At 41.6% G+C, this 23,100-nt stretch overlaps 1 long non-coding RNA gene across 1 annotated transcript in view; it reads right to left on the reverse strand.

The window, feature by feature from the left end:
• LOC138294199 (uncharacterized) overlaps window positions 1–18,188 on the reverse strand; it is a 146,527-nt gene extending 128,339 nt beyond the window's left edge. The window contains exon 1 of the long non-coding RNA XR_011203262.1: window positions 18,092–18,188. This is a non-coding gene — a long non-coding RNA (uncharacterized lncRNA). The remainder of the gene's footprint in view (window positions 1–18,091) is intronic.
• Window positions 18,189–23,100: the final 4,912 nt, after the last annotated feature.

Below are 23,100 nucleotides of genomic sequence, written 5' to 3' on the forward strand. Positions count from 1 at the left end.
GAAATGTTGTTTTCTAGCACAGGAGAAGGAACAGCGTTGTACAATGTGTGTCAGACTTTAAAGCAAGAGCTGCTTGAGATGTGTCATTTTTACACTGATTCTTGGTTCATTGCCAATGGTTTAGCCGTTTGGTTTTCCACATAACTGGTTCAATGCCTTTGCAGATGTTAAAGAGAAAAATTCAGAGAGAGAAATGTCCACCCAGAATTCTGACTTAGTGGGGATGGCTAAGTGGGTGCACCAGAAATGTGGACAGCTGGGAGAAAAAGCCACTTACAGGTGGGCAGAGATGAGAGGGATGCACATTCCCCTAGATTTGAAAAAAACTGTGCAGCACGCCCAAGATAAATCTGTCCCACAAGCAGTCACAGAGCAGTTGGGGAGAGGAAAGTTACCAGAACAGATATGGCAAATTGATCAGGTTTTAGGGGGAACGATTGCTGCAGATTACCAAGGAGAAATCAAAATTATGCTGATAACTGGAAAAGAATCTGATTCATTCATACAAATTGGAGACAGAATGGCCCAACTTGTCAAAAGTGCAGTGAATGGAGGTTTGGTAAAGAAGGAGTCTGCGCCAGCCCCTCTAACAGTGCAAAGAAAGGGAAGCTGTGGTGTAGCAGATAAAAACCTCAGTGCTGAGGTGTGGGTTGAAGCCCCAGATGACCCTCCAGAACCTGCAGAAATTATAACAAAGGACCCCAAAAACGTCCTGCTGATTATAAAACAGGGAAAGGAAGAGGAAGGGTACTTTTCAGATGACAATTGTTATTTGCAAGAAAAGTCATACTTTTTTCTTTTACAGATCCTACCACGTTTCGCCACTGACCCTGAGTGTGCTGTGTGGTCTCCCTCTGGGTGTGTGCGTGTGGGGTCGGGGAAGGGACCGAACCCCCAACCTGAACCTGACTGAGTAAAGTACAAACACCATGGATCCATTGTGCACAAATGGCGCCTTCAGTTCAAGCTCAACATGTTTGATTACATTCTTCCACTAGAACTAAGCAACCTTAACAGTTAACTGTCTGTGTTTTTTCGTATGGAACTCTGACTTTCACTTACCTTCCAGCAAACCTTTCAGGTGGACCGTGCACCTTTACATGAGTAGAACTCATGCTATATCAACTAGCTGTTTTAGAGACACCATCATCTCAACCAGAGTATATAAGTTTCAGTCTTTTCTGTGTAGATGTATCTGATGTGAAAGGTTATGAGATCTATGTGTTAATCCACTTCCATTGCTTTACAGTGACTGCTTTTATCATTCAAATCTGATTTGCTTATAATGTTTTTTTGTGTTGATGTTTTTTTGTTTTTGTTTGAAATAAGAGGTATGTGAAACAAAAATTCATTGGTCACAGGGTGGAATGTGATGCAATTTTTTGTGTTTGACCAATGACTTTGTGTTTCACCACTGCGCATATTAGTTGCTCAATGTTCACCAGTAGCATATGATATGTTTTGTTCAGTTTAGCTGCCTATTAGCTTTGACATGGCATTAGCCATTACATTTTGTATTCAGTTCAGCTGCCTATTGGCTTTGACATGATATTAGCCATTACATTCTGTATTCAGTTTAGCCACCTATTGGCTTTGACATGCCATTAGCCATTACATTTTGTATTCGGTTCAGCTTCCTATTGGCTTTGACATGATATTAGACATTACATTTTGTATTCAGCTCAGCTGCCTATTGGCTTTGACATGATATTAGACATTACATTTGATATTTAGGTTAGCTGCCTATTGGCTTTGACATGACATTAGCAGTTTAGCTGCCTATTGGCTTTGACATGATATTAGACATTACATTTGATATTTAGGTTAGCTGCCTATTGGCTTTAACGTGGAGTTAGACATTGCAGTTGAGACATTGCAGAGATGTCTGTGTTTTTTCCAAGCTGTGTTTTTCCACAAGATGAACCAAGCTGTTTTCTTCACACCAGACCTTAGCTGATAAGAGTACGTAGATTTTGTGTTTACCTCGCAATCCAGTCTGAGAACGGAATGGCTCATGAGAACTGGCCATTCTCCAATGTCGTTCAAATCTCACACTGAGTTTGCTTTTAAGGATGACTTTGGGCTACAGTATGTTGGATTCGAATCTGCTTGACTTCAGGCTGGAGCTAGACCTCAGTTGCCAGTCACCCGTTTGGGTAGATAATCTCTTTCTCGCAGTTGACCGGAGTCATCAACTTGAAGACCCCAGAAAGATGAAGCTGAAGATAGGCCCTACTTGCCCATACGGTGATGAATTTTGATTTTTATTCTTTGCTTTGCAATTCATATATATATTTGCTGTGTACATTGCAACTGAGAAGTACTGTGATATATTTTGCTTTCATTGCTGCGACTACTCTTTTAAACATGTGCTTGAAATCTACTAATTTTGTCACTCAAGAACTTGTGGGTGGTGGAGAATTAACAACAATAAAGGTCTTCTTTGAACTCAGCAGTGCATTCCAGAGAGGTTCTGTAAGCTCCGATAGGAGATTTGTAGGAAAGCAGAACAACATCCTCCTCCTCTCCCTCCTCCTCACTGTCCTTAGTGTCCATTGCTGCTACAGGTGCATTGTCATCCCCCACCTCCTGCAGATAGGGCACATTGCGTCTGAGGGCCAAGTTGTGCAACATGCAGCACACAGCAACAATCCTGCAGACTTTTTCAAGGGAGTAGCATAGGGATCCACCTGTCAGATGGAGGCACCTGAACCTAGCCTTCTGGAGACCGAAGGTCTCCTCAACAGTCCTCCTGGTACCCCCAAGAGCATCATTGTACCTATTCTCAGCCCCTGTTGTAGGATTCCTAACAGGGGTCAGGAGCCACGACAGGTTTGGGTAGCCGGAAACACCTGCAAGAAGTGAAGGACTCACATTTGCCTTGCACAATGGCGTGGGGTATGACTCCTGAAGGCATACACTGACATACATTGGGTGGGGACTCTGGCTCACCTATAAGCCACTCTCTGTACCTCAGTAGTTGTGCCATCAGCTGTGGGATGCTGCTATTCCTCAGGACAAAGGCATCATGCACTGACCCAGGATACTTGGCAGTGGAGTGAGTGGAAACTCTTCCTATTCATGTGCACTTGTTCATTGGCCTAGGGGGAGCAAAGACAATATGGGTCCCGTCAATGGCCCCAATAACATGTGGCATATGTCCCATTGCATAGAATCCAAATTTCACAATGGGGAATTCATCTACCTGGGGGAATGCAATGTAGCTGCATGTGTGTTTTAGCAAAGCTGCCAAAAGCCTTGCACGGACAATAGAGAACAATAGCTGTGACATGCCTGGAGCCAAGCCCACTGCCACCTGGGTAGAGCCAGTTGCCAGGAAATGGAGCACTGATAGTACCTGCACAGGAGGGTGTATTACTGTGTTGCAATGGATAGCGGGTAGCAGATCAGGCTCCAATTGTGCACAAAGCTCTGTGCAGACAATAGGTGAGTACGATGTCCTCCAGTGTAGCCAAGTCCACAAGGGGTCTGTATACGGGTGCTTGCCTCCTCCTCTTATTCCTCTGCAGTTGTTGGTACCTAAGGGACCCAAAAGTAAGAAGGGAGTGACAACAAGAACTATGGACACACTACAACAGTGTACACAGAGCGTGTTTGTATGTTGGACACTGGAATTGTCTATGTGTCTACATTCAACAACAATGATGCACTATTAAAGCAGTACATGTGTACTAGCAGTAGAAAATGGCAACCGCCTGTCCTGTATGCAGGTACAGGTGGAAGTGACTTCACTCCGCCGGCGTTAGTTCTCATGCCAGGAAGCGGTCTTCACCTTGGTGCAATTCCTCATTGGCTAACAAGGGCCTCCAAGAAGTATAAGAACCATTGATGATCAATGCTGGCGGTGACGGTGTTCACCATCGTGGTTGTGACTGCCATTTTCTTTCTACAGCTTCACTTGATTCCTGACTTTCCACAGGACCACATCTCCACTGCGTGTGCTGCTGTGACCTGTGTCTCAGGACCTGCTGTGGCCCATGAACCTGGGTAAAGTGCCCCAGCCTTCACGTCGGGGGAGTTGGTGAGGCTCGTGGATGGGGTCCTACCCCTGTATGGGCAATTGTATGGACCTCCAGACCAACAGGTGAGTACATCATGGGTACTTTGCATGAGACATGGCTGTATGGAGATGTGTGTGTGCTGCAGTGTGTCATTTGGGGGGTGGGATATGGCTGGTGGCAGTGTTTGTGCAGTGGTACGGGTCAAGTGTGTGTCTGATGAGGTGCAAATGCAGTATGTGAGCCATTTCTTTGACAGGCTAGATTGTATGGTTAATGGTGTCCTTCTCTCTGTGTTTCCACTGCAGGTCAGTGCCCATCAGAAGAAGGGTTTGTGGTGTGCCATCGTCAAGGACGTACGGACCCTGGGGGTCCAGAGGCAGCACAGCACCCACTGCAGGAAACGGTGGGAGGATCTGAGACGCTGGGCCAGGAAGACCATGGCGGCCCAGCTGGGGACTGCCTCTCAATGAGGGAGGGGGCCTCGTCAGAACCTGACCCCCTGATGACCTGCATACTGGTGGTGGCCTACCCAGAACTTGATGGGCGCTTGAGGGCATAACAGAAGCCACAAGGGGGTGAGTACAGTGTTTGTGAGACAACCATTTATGTTGCCTGGCATGGGATTTTGGTGCAGGATTCTATTTAGTGAATGCCCCAATATGCCAGCTTAGACATTGCAGCGTGGTTCAGCTTAGGTATTTTGGGTGTAATGCATAATTTAGATGGCTAGGTAGCAGGCTTTCCATGTCAGACAGGGCTCACTAGGTTCCAATTGATGTGCAAATGGATTTGTCTGACTTCCACCTGCTGTAGTACCTAGCCAATGGTATGCCAGTGTGGTCCATACTGCCCATTCTTAGTCCATGTGTGTGATAGTGCTGTATATGCCATCTGTGCTGTTGTTGCTGTGATTGACCCTGTGCTCCCTTTCTTTCCCCCCTCTCCTTTTGTCATGCTGTCCATGTGTGCATTAGTATCATCTGGTGAAGGAGCAGGGGCACCGGCAAGTGAGGGAGCTGCAGCACACGTGGCCCAAAAGGCAGTGTCCACCGAAGCTGAGGGAACCAGTGGGATGGAGGCCGAGGGGAGCACCACGGGGGGGCGAATTGGAGCTGATTAAACTGACTCTGACACCTCCTCCGATGGGAGCTCCCTGGTGGTGGCGGACCCCTCTGGGACTACCCCAGCTACAGGATCAACTGCTACCCCCATGCCATCACCGCCCTCCCAGTAGCCCCCCACAGAGTTGCCTGTGCCCACTCACCCAGGAGGGTGGACATCTCCTTTGCCATAGGCACCTCAGGCCCTGCCCCAGTCCGCTCTGCTGCCCTCAGTGAGGAGGCTATTGACCTCCTGGGATACATCTCCGTCAACCTTAGTGAATGCCATCCAGGGGCTGGGATCCCAAATGCAGCAATGGAATGCCTTCCATTAATTGTGGTTTGCCGGCCCTGCAGAGGTTGTTTCAGGTTCTGGCCTCCTCCCTGACAGCAACCATTGGCCCTGTTACATCTGTCCCCCCTCCAACTACCACTTCCCAGTCCCACTCTCCTCATCCCAAGCCCATCCCATGCACACATTCTGACAAGCATTCACACAAGACAACAGACAAGACTTGCACAGACAAACACAGGCAGCACACTTCAGTCCACAAGCACTCACACAGTCAACACAGAGATGCACACACATCATCCGCTGCCTCCACCGTCCCCCCTTCCTCCTCCTCCCTCACAGTCACATCGTACTCACACCTGCACAGCCTTGCCCACAGTCACCACAGCAGCAGATCTGCAGACATGCACCCTAGACACCACATGTGCAGTCACTACCACCATCATCACAACCTCATGCAACACACCCACCTCACTTGCAGACACCACCACAACATCCATCCACACGTCCTGTTTGACCTCCACCACCCTGTCTGCCCCCTCTCCAAAGACACGCAAACGCTCACACTCAGACCCCCAACAGCCATCCATCTCACAAACATGCTGTCCATGCACCTGCACCCAAGTCCAGCATACTTCTTCCTCCTACAACCACTCCCTCTACCTCTACTCACTTCACTCACTTCACTCCCCCCACAACCTGCCCCATTGGCCCTAAGAAGTTTTTCCTTTCTCGGCTTGACCTCTTCCCTCCCTGGCCCTACCTCTAAGAGGAACATCCCACCCACCCCAGCCCAGTACGTCCAGTACCCAGCCTGACCCTGTTCCACCCCAAAATACTACAGCTGCCACTAAGGGGCACATGGGTGCGACTCTAGCCTCCCATCCCAAGCCCTCTCCTCCGCCCCCAAAAAGGAAGGGTATAGTGCTGACCCCCTCCCAAACCAAAAACCCAAGTACCCCCTCCCAAACAATAGCATCCATCCCAAACACCCCTGCCCCCTGGGGTGCCTGCTATTTCCAATATAATGCCCCTGCAGAGTGGAGTCCCGATGTTGTCAGGAGTCAAGTCGGGCCTGGACTTTGCCCTGTGGGCTTATTCAAACTTTGGACTGGCTGTTGGCCCTGCATGTGAATATGCATTGATGTAAATAGTTTTGGATTTGGACTCTTAATCCAACAGGATTACAGTGGCAGGAACAGAGGTATGTGTCCTGGCTTTCCTTGCTCCTGGGTTCTGTTACTGTCATTTAACTCTGCAGATGGTTATGGGTATGCGGTGTGTGTGTGTTCTGCGTGTGTATCACTCTCACTTCCCTCCCTCCCTCCCTTGTGTGCTAGGCGGCTGTACTCACCGTCATCGTCTTCATAGGCATTGATGCTTCAGGACGGCTATGGGGTGGTACAACATCAGGAAGACTTGCAGTTCAGGTTCCATGGCAGCCGCTGACTCCTCTGTGCCCCTGGAGTTGAGTGTATCCTTTTATATGATGTGTGTCCACCAGGCTTTTGGTGGTGTTGGTACCTCCCCGGAAATCCTGGCAGTGTGCTATGTCATATGATTGTGGGCGGCTCCTTGTCTTCCACATGTCTGGAGATTGCTACCGCCGTGTTCAGTGTTCGTACAGCACTGGTGGTTGGTGTGGTACATTGGCTGTCTATGGGAGGGAGCACCACCATAGTCATAATTTGGTGGTCATTACCACTGGCCTGGTGACGGTACTACTGCCATCGCCTGCGTGGCGGTCACCTGACCACCAAGGTCATAATGAAGGCCTTAGTCTGCACAGTGCAAACATTAAATTGCTGTTTTTTTCTTAATCTGCATTAGATGAATATTCGATTGTCCGTTGTCCATTGTCCAATAACCAGATAATTATGTGTTAATGTATAAACTATCTGGTAGTAGGACAGAATATTGGATTAATAATATTGTGAGGCAGAAGTATTGGAAAATAATTGTCGCGATAGCCAAATATTTTATTGCACAAATAGCAATGACATATAAATAAATTGTTTCTTTGGCTAAGTAATATCTATGGTTTTAATGTAATTTTCAATAATATAGTTGTAAAAATATTGTTGTAATTATCTGAATGTGTTTTTTTTTATATTGTTAGAAATTGGGTCTTTGGTTGGGGGTCAGGTTACCCCCTGTCCAATCAAGGACCCTCACTCTAGTCAGGGTAGAGGAGAATCACCCTCAGTTAAACCCTGTTCACCCCCTTGGTAGCTTGGCACGAGCAGGCAGGCCTAACCTCAGAAGCAATGTATAAATTATTTGTACCAACACACACAGTAACCCAGTGAAAACACTACAAAATGATACAACAGAGGTTTACAATAGGTAATATTTATCTAAACAAAACAAGACCAAAACAATAAAAATCCGGCATACACAAGTCAAGATAGTAATTTTTAAAATAATAAGATTCTTTAATCCTTAGAAAACAGTGAGAACACTGTTACTGCACAAAAGTACCTGGATAGCATCAAAATAAAGTTGCACAGGTGAATGTGACTAGGAAAAGGCCAGCGGTTCGTTGATTTCTCACTTACAAGCGAGACCGTGCATCATTCCTCCTTAAGTCGGGTCAGCGTGTGTTATTTCTTTTCTCCCGCAAGAGAGAGTTGTGTCAATTCCAGACAGTCACCTCAGGTCTGGGCAGGCTTTGCATTGATTTTCCACGCCCATTGATGTTGCATTGAAATCTGTGTAATATGTGGTATAATATGCAGTTGTATTTCCTATTTTATTTGTGCTGTTTGGAGTTGTGTTTCTTTTCATATTTGCAATGTCATTCTTTATTGCTTTCTACTTCTGTTTACTTTTGTGACCTTTAAGTTCTGTGTGACATCAGTGCCCTTGGGTTCTAGAATCTGGTGGAGTGACAGTTGGATACTGGCTCTGAACCTGTGAGGCTGCTGTTGGCTGTCGGCGATCCTGTTAATAAAGATACTGCATATTTCAACACAGGAGTGTGAATAGCAGTTCTTTCTTGGACCTAAATTGCTCTTTTCCCCATCTCTACAATGTGGTTGCACAGTGTCAAGAAACTACGCTGTGTGAGTGCTTGTGTTGTTAACAGCAGCCGCTGTGGGTGTTGAGTGTTGTTTCTCCAGCAGCGTTGCATCGATCTCCCAGCTGCGATGCAGGTGGATTATCGATTTTAGTTGTTAGGCGTCGTTTAGCAGCCGCGAGGCAGGTGGTGCATCTAAAGCTTCCCTGCACTTCGGTCTTTGTGTGGATTTCTGTCCTTTTCCACCAGCTGCACCTTTCAAAGACCCAGAGAGAGGTTAGGGCACCACGTGGCAGGCAGGACTCTCAGCAAAAAGCCCAAGTGATGGCAGAGGGAAGTCGTTTTTGTCCCTGAGACTTCAACAACAGGAGGCAAGCTCAGTTTAAGCTCTTGGAGGTTCTTCAACAGTGGAAAGTCACACAAAAGTCAGTCTTTGTCCTCTCCCAGGCAGAAGCAGTTACTGCAAGCCAACCCAGCAAAGTACAGTCACAGGCAAAGGTGCAGTACTGGTCCTCCAGCTTCTCCAGATCTTCTCGTGGGCAGAGGTTCCTTTTTTGTTCCAGAAGTAATCTGATTTTCAGGGGTTTTGGGTGATCTTCTTATACCTTTTCTGCCTTTGAAGTAGGTCTACTTCAAAGTGAAGTCTCTGTTGTTTTCAAGGTCCTGCCTTGCCCAGGCCAGGCCCCAGACACATACCAGTAGGTTGAAGAATGCATTGTGAGGGTAGGCACAGCTCTTTCAGGTGGAAGTGATCACTCCTCCCCTCAGCCCTGATGGCCCATCAGAAAATGCAGGCTACACCCAAGCTCCCTTTGTGACACTGTCTAGAGGAGAGGTACAAACAGCCCAACGTTCAAACTGACCCAGACAAGGAATTCAAAAACAGTCACAGAATGGTGTAAGCAAGAAAATGCCTACTTTCTAAAAGTGGCACTTTCAAACACACAATCTAAAAAACAACTTCACTAAAGGATGTATTCTTAAATTGTGAATTCAGAGACCCCAAACTCCATGTGTCTATCTGCTCCCAAAGGGAATCTGTGGTTAAATAATATTTAAAAGCAGCCCTTTTTAACCTATGAGAGAGATAGGCCTTGCAACAGTGAAAAACACATTTGGCAGTATTTCACTGCCAGGACACGTAAAACACATAAGTACATGTCCCACCTTTAACATATACTGACCCTGCCCATGGGGCTAACTAGGTCCTACCTTAGGGGTGCCTTACATGTACAAAAATGGAAGGTTTAGGCCTGGCAAGTGGGTACACTTGCCAAGTCGAATTGACAGTATGAAGCTGCACTCAAAGACACTGCAGTGGCAGGTCTCAGCTATTTGTACAGGGCTACTAATGTGGGTAGCACAACCAGTGCTGCAGGCCCACTATTAGCATTTGATTTACAGGTCCTGAGCTCCTCTAGTGCACTTTACTAGGGACATACTAGTAAATCAAATTAGCCAAATAAGCCAATGTATACATATAATTTATACAGGGAACACTTACACTTCAACACTGGTCAGCAGAGGTCCAGTTCCAGAGCAAACAAAACAACAAAAACAGTGTCCATCACACAGAAGCAACCTGGGAAGTGGAGGCAAAAGGTTAGGGGAGACCAAGTCAATGATGCCAAGTCTAATATATATATATATATATATATATATATATATATATATATATATATATATATATATGAAAATATATATATATATATATATATATATATATACATATATATATATATATATATATTAATTTTATGTATCACTATTCTTTATGTAAAGGCTATTTTTTAAATAAAGTTTGTAAATTTTAGTGAGTTAGAATTTTTTATTTAAATGTTTATAGTAATTTATAGTGTCCTAGTGGGTTGTCGGGCTTATAGGGGGACAGGGTGGAAAGTCAATTAGTTCATAATAATTACAAATGTAGTCAATTCATTTAATTATATGATTGATATTTATTATGCAAATTGTGTGATATTAATTTACTTTCATTATAAGTTATTTGCGTATTTGTGGGCTTTTAAGTTTCTAGGGATTTAGGGTGGGAAATAAATTAAGTAATAATTAATTAACAATTAATTATTAATTGTTAATAAAGTATTTAATCATTGTAGTTATATAATTTATTAAATACTTATTTAGTTTAATTATATTTTAGTTGCAGGCTGCTAGGTTTGTAGGGGTTTAGGTTGGGAATTTAGGTAATCATTAATAAAAAGGTTTTAATTATGTATACTATTTAATACTGATTTATTCTACTAATATTTTAGTTGTTGGGTGCCAGGTTTGTATGAACATATGGTGGGAAGCAATTTATTTAATATTTACTGTATTATTTATTATTATTTGTAAATTAATCATTTGAATTAATGTTGAATATTGAAAGTTTGGATATTTGGATGCTAGGTTTATGATAAGAAGTTAATTACATAATATTTTATTAACAATTCGTTATAATTAATTGTTTAATTAATTTAAAAAATGTGAATTATGAAATGCTTACTTTTTCAAGTTGTATTAGAGGTACACCTGCTAGGTTTTGAGAGGCATAAGGTAGGGCATGAATTAATAATTGAATAACAATTAATTTCAATTTTTTTTACATTTAGAAATGCTTTATTTAAATATAAAATTTTAACATATTGGTACAAAATTTTAGTACAGAATTAAAATGTACTCGAAATAATAATGCAAAAATTACGGTAGGAAAAAACATTAATAAATGGTATGCAGGCATATTATTAGGTATAAAAGAAAAGTGATATGTTGGAAAATGGGTTATTGGTAGGGCAGGTAGGTACCTACACCTAGCAACAAGCCACTAACCTCCACATAGGTACAGTTAGGTCTCAGTAAATTAATCCCAGCTCAACCCTTGGTAGCTTGGCAACGAGCGTCAAGGCTTAACTTAGGAGACAAAGTGTAAAGCATTCAAATATCACAAAACAGTAATTAAATAAAACACAGGAAACAGTTTAAAAATCCAAAACCAATTTATAAAAATAGCTTATATTTTTATCTTTAAAATGACACAAAAACGATTAAAATCGGTTCAGGGGAACCGGAGATATGAATTTTTAAAGTATTATTATTTTCTAGCGCTTAGAAACAAAAAGCGCCAATCGGGTCATCTGGTTACACCAGGACCGGGGCAAAGTCAAACTTTCAGGCCGACCGCGATGGAGCCCTGCTCGGCTACAAGTCGCGGGAGGCCTCGGTTAAAAAGTTACCTTCTGACTTAGTCTCTTTTTTGATGTTTTTCTTCCCCGGGACGAACCTGCCAGTTGGATCCGACCTCCTGGAGCCCTTGTCCGGATACGCGAAGTCGGTTTCCTCGGTGGTGATTTTTACCTTCGGACTTAGTCGTTTTTTCGAGATGAAAATCCTTCGACCGGGGTAAACCTGGATCTTGATCCGACGTTCGTGGAGCCCTTCTCGGATACGATGGCTGGAAGGTCCCGGTCAACTTTTTACGTTCAGACTTAGTCTCTTTTTTGGATGTTTTTCTTTACTGGGACGAACCACGAAGTCAGGCCGGGTCGCGGTTGAGGCAAGCCGGCTAGAATTTCCGCGTTGGGTCGGTCACTTTATGGAGCTTTTTTTCAAAAATTCTCCAATCTTTTCCAAACTTCTGGGGCTTCACCCAGATGTTCTTTTAAGGTTCTTTTGGGGTCCACAGCTCACCCCAAGGGTCCAGAAGTTCTGTGATGGTCCTTGGGAATTGCGGACTTCAACTCCCAGAATGCACCTGGCGCAAACTCCTTTTTGGCCACTGGACAGTGGTCAGCTGGTCACTTTTTCAGGAGTTGGTGCAGGGGACTCTGGATAGCAATTTTTCACCTGTAGCAAACAGGGAGTCCCTCCTTGAACCAGTGGAAGCCAGGCAAAGTCCTTCTTGTGGTGAAGCCCAAGTGTGCAGCTGGTGCAGTCTTTCTGAGTGCAGGGTCCAGGTGCAGGCCAGGTGTCCAGCAGGGCAGTCCTTCTTCTCCTTGTAGTTCCTTCTTCTTGAAATTTGGTGGGGATCTGAGGCGTGGGTGCAGGTCTGCCAGTTTTATCCTTGCTCCTGGGTGAAAAGCAGGGGGGCCCTGGTTCTCCAATCAGGGACAGGGTCGTCCCCCTGTGATGACCACTTCCTGGGAAGTGTGGCAAAAATCCATCCCAGAAGGCAACAGTCTCTAAAAATCCAAAATGGATGAATCTGATTTTTGGAGGAGAGATCTGGCTGAGCCCACCCACTGGTGTGGCTAAAAATCATAAACACACCCCTCTCCAGCCCTCTCCTAATCTAATCAAGGGGGCACCTAGCTGTCTGGGGTTGCAGGATGTGGGGGTGTTGCTGGGTGCTCCAGATGTCCTTCTCTGCCTTTGAAGACCAGTTTGGCAGCCCTCCCCCTTCCTGCCTCACCATCTGCTGAGGGGAGATTCTCTCCCCCAAGCACATTCCTTTGTGTGAAGCCAGGCCACTTCACACCTCATTAAAGTAGCCTGGCAGAAGCTGCTGCAGGCTGGCCAATCAGAGCACAGCAGCAAAAACAATACAGAGCTGAAATTGGCAACTTTTTAGGTAAAGTCTAAACTTTTTACCTGAACTGGTTATATTAAATCCAACAACTGGAAGTTGTGGGATTTATTATAACAATCAATTTGATACCAAATTCTTGGTATGTAACATTTAAGGAGACTTTAAAATTTAAAATAAAGTCTGCCCATTCTAGCCTATGAAGGCCATTTACTTCAATGAGGGAAAAACAAATTTGGCTGTTTTTACCTCACCAGGGCTTATAAATCTATTTTTATAAAGTCCCTGCTTATAGTTACATGGCACCCAGCCCTAGGGGCACATAGGGCACACCTTAGGGGTGACTTATATGTAAAAATAAGGTAGTTTAAGACTTTGGAAGTACCTTTAATTCCAAAGTCGAATTTGCATATAACTTTAATTTAAAAGCAGCCAGCAAGGCAGGCTTGCTTTTAAAATGACACTGGGCACCTCAGCAATGCACCTAGGTGTGCACCACCTATGCTGTGGTCCCTAAACCTACATGCCCTACCATATACTAGGGACTTATAGGTAGGTTAACTTAGCCAATTATAATTAGCCTACTTTGCATATCCATTTTACACAGAGCACTGGCCCTGGGACTAGTAAGCAGTACCCAGGGCACAGCCAAGAGTCAGTAACCACCAGTACCTATCCAGAAAGAGTGGGGGTGATCAGGCAAAAAAAAAAGGACTTTCCTACATGATGGATGTAAAATGTACCATTATTGAAGTAGTATTTTATATTTTATGTTTTGCAGTGAAGAAAAGAGAAGAAAAGGAGTAATAAAAGTAAGATGAAAGAGGGACAAAAGAGAAAAGAAGAGAAGAAATCCCTTACCAAAAATAGTGATTGAATAACACAATAGATATCATGTCATAACAAATATTAGAACAACCAATGATGTAATAAAATTCTGACATAAAATATTATTTCATTGTGGCTAGAAACCCAAATTTTGATTTTGAACTTGAGCTGATTGATGACAGAGATTTGTAATAGGAGGAGACCAGAACAAATCTTTAGAAAAAAGGTGCCTTGTGGAGTTAACAGATGCTCTGTCCAGTCTGTGATGATGACAAAATAAGTTCCACCAGCCATTCAAAGTAACATTAGTGGCATCTTTCCAGTTCACAGTGATAATTTGGAAGGCTAAAGCATTGAGCAAATCAACAAAACAACCATTTTACGGGTGCCAATCCAAATGGGCGAAGAGGTTCCCAGACAAATATTAATAACGTTGAAAGGATAGTCAATATAACAAATATGTGCAATTGTATTACATATTCTGTGCCAAAAAGAAGCAATGGTTGGACATTGGAAGAATAAATGCAAGTAGGTTCCTGGTGTATTAGAGCGAGTTAAGCAGAGTTTAGATAGAGCCAGATTATATTTAGAAAAGGAGAGAGGAGTTAAAAAAAGCCTATGATAAAAATAGTAGTTAGTTTGTCAGGTGCTAGCATTGCAAGATATATGATATATTTTGACCAAATACAGTTCCATGTTTGGAAAGATAAAGAACATGGCGGATCCGATTCCCATATTCTCTATTTTATGCTTGGTTCAGCTTGGGAGCTGATAGTGAAAATATTTGTATACATTGGATGCCTTGGAGGGGGTAGAAGAAGGAATCTGTACAGGAGTTGAAGGTTGGGTGTTCCGTGATAAGTTATGTATTTGTTGTGTGAGAAAAGTAATTGGAGATTGATATTTAGATATACAAGTGGCTTTAAGATTACATTTAGATTTGATAATAGAAGGAGAGAGGGTTGCATGTTGTGGAGTAATCGCTTGACTTGTAAAATGACTGTATCTGTCCATTCTTTCCAAAAAAAAGAGCACGATTGAATAATTTGATATTCTTATTATGCCAAATGGAGGAGTCCAAAAAATAATGTTATGGTGATAAAGGTTTGGTAAGAAAAGGAAGGATATCCAAAATAGAGTGTGTGACTGTGGGAGATGTAAATTTTCTTGCAGAATGTGACAAATAAGCTGAAGAGTGAAAAGGAAATGGAGAAATTATAGAATTTTCCAATCTATACCAGATTCGATGAGAAGGGTTACTAGAAGAGTAGATGTATGGTAAAATTTGCCTTAGTAAATAGAGGAATGATATTGGCAAATATTAGGAAAGTTAACTCCACCTATTACTTTAGGATTACATAGTGAGGATAAAGATAAATGTGCTTTCCGTCCATTCCATAGGAACTTTACCAAAGTGGTATTAAAAAGTTTAAAGAATTCCAAAGGTATTTTAACCGGTAACATGGACAAATAGAAATTAATGACCGTGAGCATCATCATTTTAATTGATTCAAACCTGCCCCACCAGGATAAATAAAGGGGTGACCATTTGTCTGAAAAGTTACAAATTTTATGAAGACGACCTTCCATACTAATCTGAATAGTTGTTGTTATGGAAGAAGTATACTTAATACCTAAGCATTTTATGAATTTGGTGTTCCATTTAAAGTCAGTCCCTTCAAACATGGATTTGAGACAAAAAGTATTCAGGGGAAGTACTTCAGATTTACTAAAAGTTCATTTATATCGAGAAAGATTAGAATAAATGCTTAAAAGATCTGCAAATACAGGTAACAATGTCTGTGGGTTGGAAATATATCAAATAATATTGTCTGCATAAGCAGTAAATTTAATATGCAGATCTGTATGTACAAAACCAGCAAAAGTAGGAGAATTTCTTAGGGAATGTAAAAAGGGTTCCAAAGATAGAATAAATAATAATGGTGATAATGGACATCCCTGTCTGGTACCTCGATGAAGGGAAAAATAAGAGTATTGAATACCATTTTAAAAAATTGAGGTCTATGGGGAAGAATAAAGTATATTTATGTAATTTAAGATTCCAGGACCAAAACCATGCCATTTAAGGGCTTGCATTATAAACAGCCAATTGGCACAATCAAATGCTTTTTCAGCATCTAAAGTAATAGCGGCCAAGGGGAGTAGAATTTTTAGAAGCTAGAAGCTAAATGTAAAATATTTAAGAAAGCTCGAGAATTATCAGTGATATATTTGTCTTTAACAAAACCAGTTTGTTCTGTACCAATTATATCAGGAATATTCTGGTTAATGTAAAGCGCTAAAATCTTTGCAAAAAATGTACAATCTAAGTTAATCAAGGAAATAGGACAGTAATTAGGACAAAGGGAAAGATCTTTGTCTTCAGAGAAGGGACCTTGAGCTCTGTCATTTTGAAGAACGCTATGCAATAATGAATGTAAATGTGGAAGAACATGGGAGAAATTGAGATAATTTGACTGTAAACCCATCTGGGCCTGGATCTTTGTCTTTAGGTAACTTGGTCAAAGATATTTTAATATCTTGCTAAGATATTTCTTTATCTAAGAAGTCTTGTGACCGATGGGGATGGGTTAGGAGTGAGTCAAAAAAAGAGTCAAGGGCAGCTTCTGATGTGGAAGATTCAGGTCTATAGAGGTTGTCATAGAAGTCCGAATAACAGTGTAAAATGGCCTTATCTCTAAAGTGATTGATACCTTGTACATCAACAATGTTTGAAATTTTGGGGATTTAATTTTAGGATAATCCGCAAACAATTTGCCGCTTTGTGATGTCCTCCATAAAATTTGGAGTAGATCCTCCAAAGTGTGCCAGAGGCTTCTTCAGTTGAATTTTTATTAAAATCCAGCTTGGCTTGAATAAGAGTGTCAGTATTATTTGAAGTATAAAATTTATGTTTAAGATTCTTAATAGATAAAAGAAGAAGTGCAGAGTCAGTACGAATTGTTTTCCTCTTTTTGGCCATATAATCAATGATAAAGTCTCTAGCCATAGCCTTAGATGCATCCCACATGATATGAAATTGCATAGCTGAGGTGAGATTGGATTAAAACAAAAACTTTAAGAAATGTTTCATATTTTTCTACTAAAATCTGATCTTTTAGCAAATAATTATTGAAAAGCCATCTTCTTGACCTATGAGGTTCAGATAGAATTTCTATGTCAATGAATATAGGTGTGTGGTCTGATATTCATTTAGCCTATTTCAGCATGCACAAGAGCTTTAATTAAATGGGGTGTCAAAAAGATGTAGTCAATCCTAGATTTATGAGTAGGGTAAAAAGGGTGAATTTTAATCTATCTGGATTGGACATTCTCCAAGCATCAATTAAGCCTCTAGAGTGAAAGGTATTGTGGAACTTTTTTTGCATCTTATTAAGGATATATCTAGTGAGCGATTGCCTATCAATAAAAGGGTCGATGATTAGATTACAGTTCCCACCCACTAAAGGATTATCAGTTGGGCATAAGCTTAGAAGATTTGAGATACATTCCCAGAACCTTATATCTATACCCGTAGGGCCATCTCTATTAAGTAGGGAATAGGGGATGTTATTAATGGTAAGGTGTAGAAGAAGCCATCTCCCTTCATCATCCTTCTCTTCTTTCTCTATGTGTAAGGAGAGTGACTTATTAAATAGAATAATGATTCCATTTTTATTTTAATATGCAGGGGAACAGAAGACACATCCCACCCATTGCTTCGTTAAAGAGTTTAGATCTTTTTCAGATAAATGAGTTTCTTGTAGCATAGCAATTTTACGATTTAATTTAACTAATTGGGAAAGAACATTCTGCTTTTTTATTGGATTGTCCAAACCTTTCACATCCAAGGATACAGAGCACATACCATTAACCATAAAACTGGGCAACAAAGTAATCATTTTGAAACAGCATCTTTAGTTTAGCAGTAGTTACGTGACAACAAATATAAAACCACTGGGTCACATAAATACAATAATTAAATGAGGTGATAAGGTGAAATTCAAAGAGATAAGAGAGATAAGAGAGGACACAAGAATAGATGAAGAAGGGAAGAAGAAAAGAAAGTTGATACAGGTTAGAATTAGTATGGATGGCTATAAGTCGAAGGGCTTCAACCATGGTTCAATAACGCATGTCTATTGCAATAACAATGAAAAAGGGGTGGGGAAGCGCAAAGGGGAGAGAGATGTACAGCAACCAGAACCTCACAAGGGATGGTAAAAGAAATCACAGAGCGCACTAGATAAAAATAAATGTATAGGGCAGTATTTGAATTAACACTATTGAGTAATACAAAACACTTACCGACAAATGGGAACACATTGGAGACAATGAGTCGGAGCCAGAAGAGACAAAAGGAACAGATATTCAAAATAGGGGATCAGGAGGGCATGGGAGGTCTGCAATAGAACAAGGAAAACCATTTTAGTTCATAAACAGTAGTAACAAATCCTCGAACAATAGATTTATATGCATATAAGCTTATGGAAGAAGGCAGTCTAACAATCAAGATTTTCCAAAATCCATTTCTTCACCCTTGCATTGGGAGATGAACTTTCTCAAATCAGCAGGAGAGGCAAATGAAAAGGATCTTTCCTTATAAGTCACTTTGAAAAAACAGGGGTACACCAGGCCATATTGAGTGCTCAGAGACTTTAGATCCGGACAAACAGAAAGGAATTCCTTGCATCGAGCTGCAATAGCATGAGCCACATCCTGTGAAAAGTAATCCTTACGGCCTCACCATAGCATTTGTTTCCATTGCATGGCCGCGGATAGAACCATAAGTAGCTCAGTATATTCCAGAAAGAGAGTTATCACGCCTCTTGGTCTGTCAGATGAAGATGTTCCAGACGGTTTGGTGCCTTACACGGTCGGCACATTCTAAATTGAGAACAGTACCCTCTTTGAGACCAACAATCTTAGGAATGTGTGTTTTAGGAAAAGCAATTACGTCTTCACCTTCTGCTCCTTCTGAAATGCCATAATTCCTAAGATTATTGCGTCTCTTGTGATTTTCCAAGTCTTCTGTTAGTTGCTTGAGAAGCAACATTTCTTTAGACATAACGTCAATTTTGGTTGCTGCATCTTGTATATTACTTATCCTTTGTTCAACCTCAGTTACCCTGGATTCTAGGTTGGTCCATTTTTCTTCAATCCTTTGAAGTGTTGCATTAGTCTCTGTCACAAAGGGTTTCAAGTGTTTTATTTCTTCCATAAGATCTTCAAGAGTCAGAAATAATGGAGATTTCGTTTGAGAAACCGGTTCTTTTTTTTAACGTTTATAAGTATTTTCACAATCCTTACGAGACAAAGACATAGTTCCAGATAGTGATGCAGCCTTTTTGCATAAGGATGAGGAATAAGTGAATGCACAGACAAAAACTGGTTAATATATTGAGGCAGATAAGGAAAAAATTGTGTAGAAAGAGCACAAACTGCCAATTCCCCAGAATTAACAATTGCAAAGCACAAGGATGTTAGTCAGTACCAGTAAAATAAATGGAAAACATAGTAAGCAGAAAAGGACTAAAAAATTATCCATTATATGCACCTCCTGACTGAACAAAGTCACTGAAGTGTAAGCATCAATAGAATAATACCTGCAAAATTCAACATTTTCCAGTCATTCTGTTCAAGTTGCAGTAACAGGCATATTAGTGAATAAAAGGATTCCCAAAAGAGGAATAGTTGTAGTCTAAAAATAGCCTTTAAATTAAGAATGCTGTGAAGAGAAACAAAAGCAAGTGACAGCGTGCTTCTAAATACAAAATGGTGGGCAAAACTGCTGTGAGTGAGGACAGCATATCCAGGGGAACAAAGTACTGAAGCAGGCAAAAAAAAAGAATTTATGATCAAAATACCTGTTCCCTCCACTCTCCCATCACCCAGTCATTTTAGTATAGTGCGGCGATGTCCGGAACCTGCTGAAATGTTGATATTAGCACTGTGATGAAGTGGAGGCTCAAAGAGCTGCAGCCATCTTGTGAGCATCTTGGCAACCCCCCCATAATTAATTATTTAAATGAATAATAATTATGTTAAATGATTACATATATATATATATATATATATATATATATATATATATATATATATATATATATATATATATATAAATAAATATATTTATGTTAATTAATCATTTGAATATTAAGCATTTCATATTTTCTTACATTTTTGGTGTTATTTATGTATGTAAAGTGTTTGAAGTGAAGAACTTTCCCTACCCTTTTATAGACTGCAGCAGTAATTGTAAAATTAACCTCTTTGCAATTTGACACTTCCCTAATATTGCGCTGTTTGGAGTGGGAATAATAAACCTCAGCCCTCCAAAAACCAATGCTTTTTCTACTGTTTCACAGACTGAAGTGGGAATAGTGAATTTTACTCCTCCAAAGTCCAACACCTTCCCTATTGTTGCGCTGTTTGGAGTAGGAATATTAAATTTTACCCCTCAAAGTCCAATACTCATTTACCATTGCATAAACTAGAGTGGTTATGCAATATTTAATATTCTTGGACTCTAATAGTTTTGATATTATTGATTAAATAGAGTTTATAGCATACAATATTTGACATTTTTGACTGGGGGTCACAGAGTTTTACTCCATGGAGTTACTTAAAAACTCTGGCGCTCATTATGACTTCAGCAGTCTTTTCCTAAGACCGCCAAAGCCACAGGTGCCAGAAGACCGCCAGTACTGGCGGTCTTCCAACCACCATATTATGAGTACTGAAGGATTTCTGCCACAATTTGGGTGGAAATCCTCCAGTAGACATGCTGGCAGTCAGAGGTGCAGAGGTGATTCCGCCACCGGTCCTGCTCTGCCAAAAGTGCTCTGCCAGCCATATTAAGACCTGCAATACGGCCTGGAGGTGTCCTGATGGCGGGGCGCTGCCGGCAGTGGAAGCGCCTGTTCCCTGGCAGATGACCTTCATGCCGGACAAGGTAAGTCGATCGTCTGACAAAGGAGGGGGGCGGAGGGTGTTGTGTGTGCATGTATGTTGTCTGCATGTGTGAATGTGAGTGTGTATGTGTTTGTGTATGGCTGTTTGAATGCGTGTGTGTATGCGTGTGTGTATGGGTGTTTGAATGTATGTTTGAATGTGTGTGTGTATGCATGAGTGTATATGTGTTTGAATGTGTGTATGTATATGTGTGAGTGAATGCGTGTATGTATGCGTGTATGTGTGTAAGTAAATGCATGTATATAAGTGTTGGTGATTGAGTGTATGTGGGGTTCGTGTGCATGTATGCGAGGAGGGTGGGATGGGGTGCTGTTCTGGAAGAGGGTGTGGGGGGGCACTGAAATTGTAGGAGGGGGTTGGGGGCATCGTCTGCCGGTGACAGGAATGAAATCTCCTGTGACCAGTAGCCTTTCTGCCAGGGTTTTCGTGCTGGTGCTACTGCAGTGGAAACCGTGGAGGGAAGGAGACTCGTGATACCGCCAGCAGTCTTCAGTGGACTGCCGAGTCGGATATGCTGATCTCCGGCCCGGCTGTCCAGCTACCTTGGCTATACAAGCGGGATGTGATGGTTTGGCAGAGGCCAAACAGCCACACTCATAATGTGGCGGTCTTCACCACCAGCCTGTCGGCGGTGAGACTGCCATCACGGCCCTGGCAGTCTTCAGATTGCCAGGGTTGTAATGAGATCCTATATCACAGAGAGAGGAATTGCCATGGTTCGCCTTAGGGAAGGGATAGTGAGAGATTCCCTCTCTGAAGAAATGTCAAAGACCAATGGCATCTTGTACCACTTAAACATTAACATTAGTAACAAACAAAATTAGACTTTCAGCATGACCCTGGAAAAGCTTGATGCCAATCCTCAAGCCTCATGCTGGACAAATGGAGATCCAACTGGTATTATTAGATATATATATATATATATATACATATATATCAAAGGAAATTATTTTCCTCTCTTTGTTGTGTGGAAAAGAGATGAACCGCACTCAAAGGTCACTGTACACTATCTATCCATATTAAGATATATATATATTATTATATATATATATATAAATAATATAGATAGATAATGTAATATTATTTAAAAAAATCTTTTACATTAAATTAATAGTGACACTATTTTGAATTTATTAGTATTAAATATTAATTGAATATATTTAATTTACAATGTATAGGAATTACATATTAAAATATTGAACACTGTGTTCTTTAAACTCTATGGGCCTGATCACAAGAATGGTGGTCGTAAGATCACTGTACCTGCAGTGGAGGGCTGACTGCCACATCTCTGGCGGTTCGACCAACAGATTAGGATGCTGGTGGTCAAACCACCATACGGCCGCCATGACCAACTGGATTGAGAATCCCAAAACATTGGCTGCGGTGAAAACCTTGGTCAACCATGGCAGTGTCGATGTTTGCACCGCCATGCTGATAACAACTTGCCTTTCCACTGGCTTTTTCATGGCAGGGATGCTGTCATAAAAAGGCTGGCAGAAATGCAGAGATGGGGACACAGGGAGGACATGGACACCCGTGACTATGCCCTGGGCTTTGAAGAGGCCCCCCCTGTCAGCACAGTTGAAATGCAAACTGTTTGCAGTGGCAGCAGTGTGCATTCTAACTGTGTTGGGCTCTCCCTTAAAGCCAAGTGAATGCCACTGCACTGTCTGCTGTCCAGCCCGGTGGAAACATCATAATATGGCAGCCTCCAAGTTTGCAATTGGCCCCACCCCTATATTTAAAAATTGCTATTGCTGTCCACAAATTTGTTTCCAATATTTTTGTACTTATCATTATAAGTATAGGATCACAATTTTATGGTAAATTATATTTTTGACAGAATATTTTTGACAACAATATTTTTTAACACAATACTGTGTCAGTGATCCAGCTATCTTGACCGGGTCAATATTCATTGATTGTTTGAATTTACTCTTGTGTTTTCCGAAAACAGTCACCAAAGTATTGTTGGCATTTACCACCAATGTATTGACTATGTTAAATGTATTTAATTCATCCAGTGCCCATTACAGGCCAAATATTGTCTGATCTAGAAGCATAATTCATCCACATATTGGAGGATATGTATCTTATTTGGCTCCAACCTAGGAGTAAACTCCTTAGCCATAGACAGTGACTCACTCACCATTGTCCAGTGCATGAATAATGAACAGCATGGGAGAAACAGAATATCCTTGTTTAAGGCTTCTATTTATGTAGATGCAAGCTGAAACATTATCTCCCAGGACCACTTAAAACCCTAAACCAGAGGTCTTTTTGCTCTAAGCCCCCTGTTTTGAAGTCACGGCGCCGCTCCAAACCTTCTTGGCAAAGAT

The sequence above is a fragment of the Pleurodeles waltl genome, chromosome 4_2 (assembly GCF_031143425.1).
Source record: "Pleurodeles waltl isolate 20211129_DDA chromosome 4_2, aPleWal1.hap1.20221129, whole genome shotgun sequence".
Taxonomy (NCBI): domain Eukaryota; kingdom Metazoa; phylum Chordata; class Amphibia; order Caudata; family Salamandridae; genus Pleurodeles; species Pleurodeles waltl.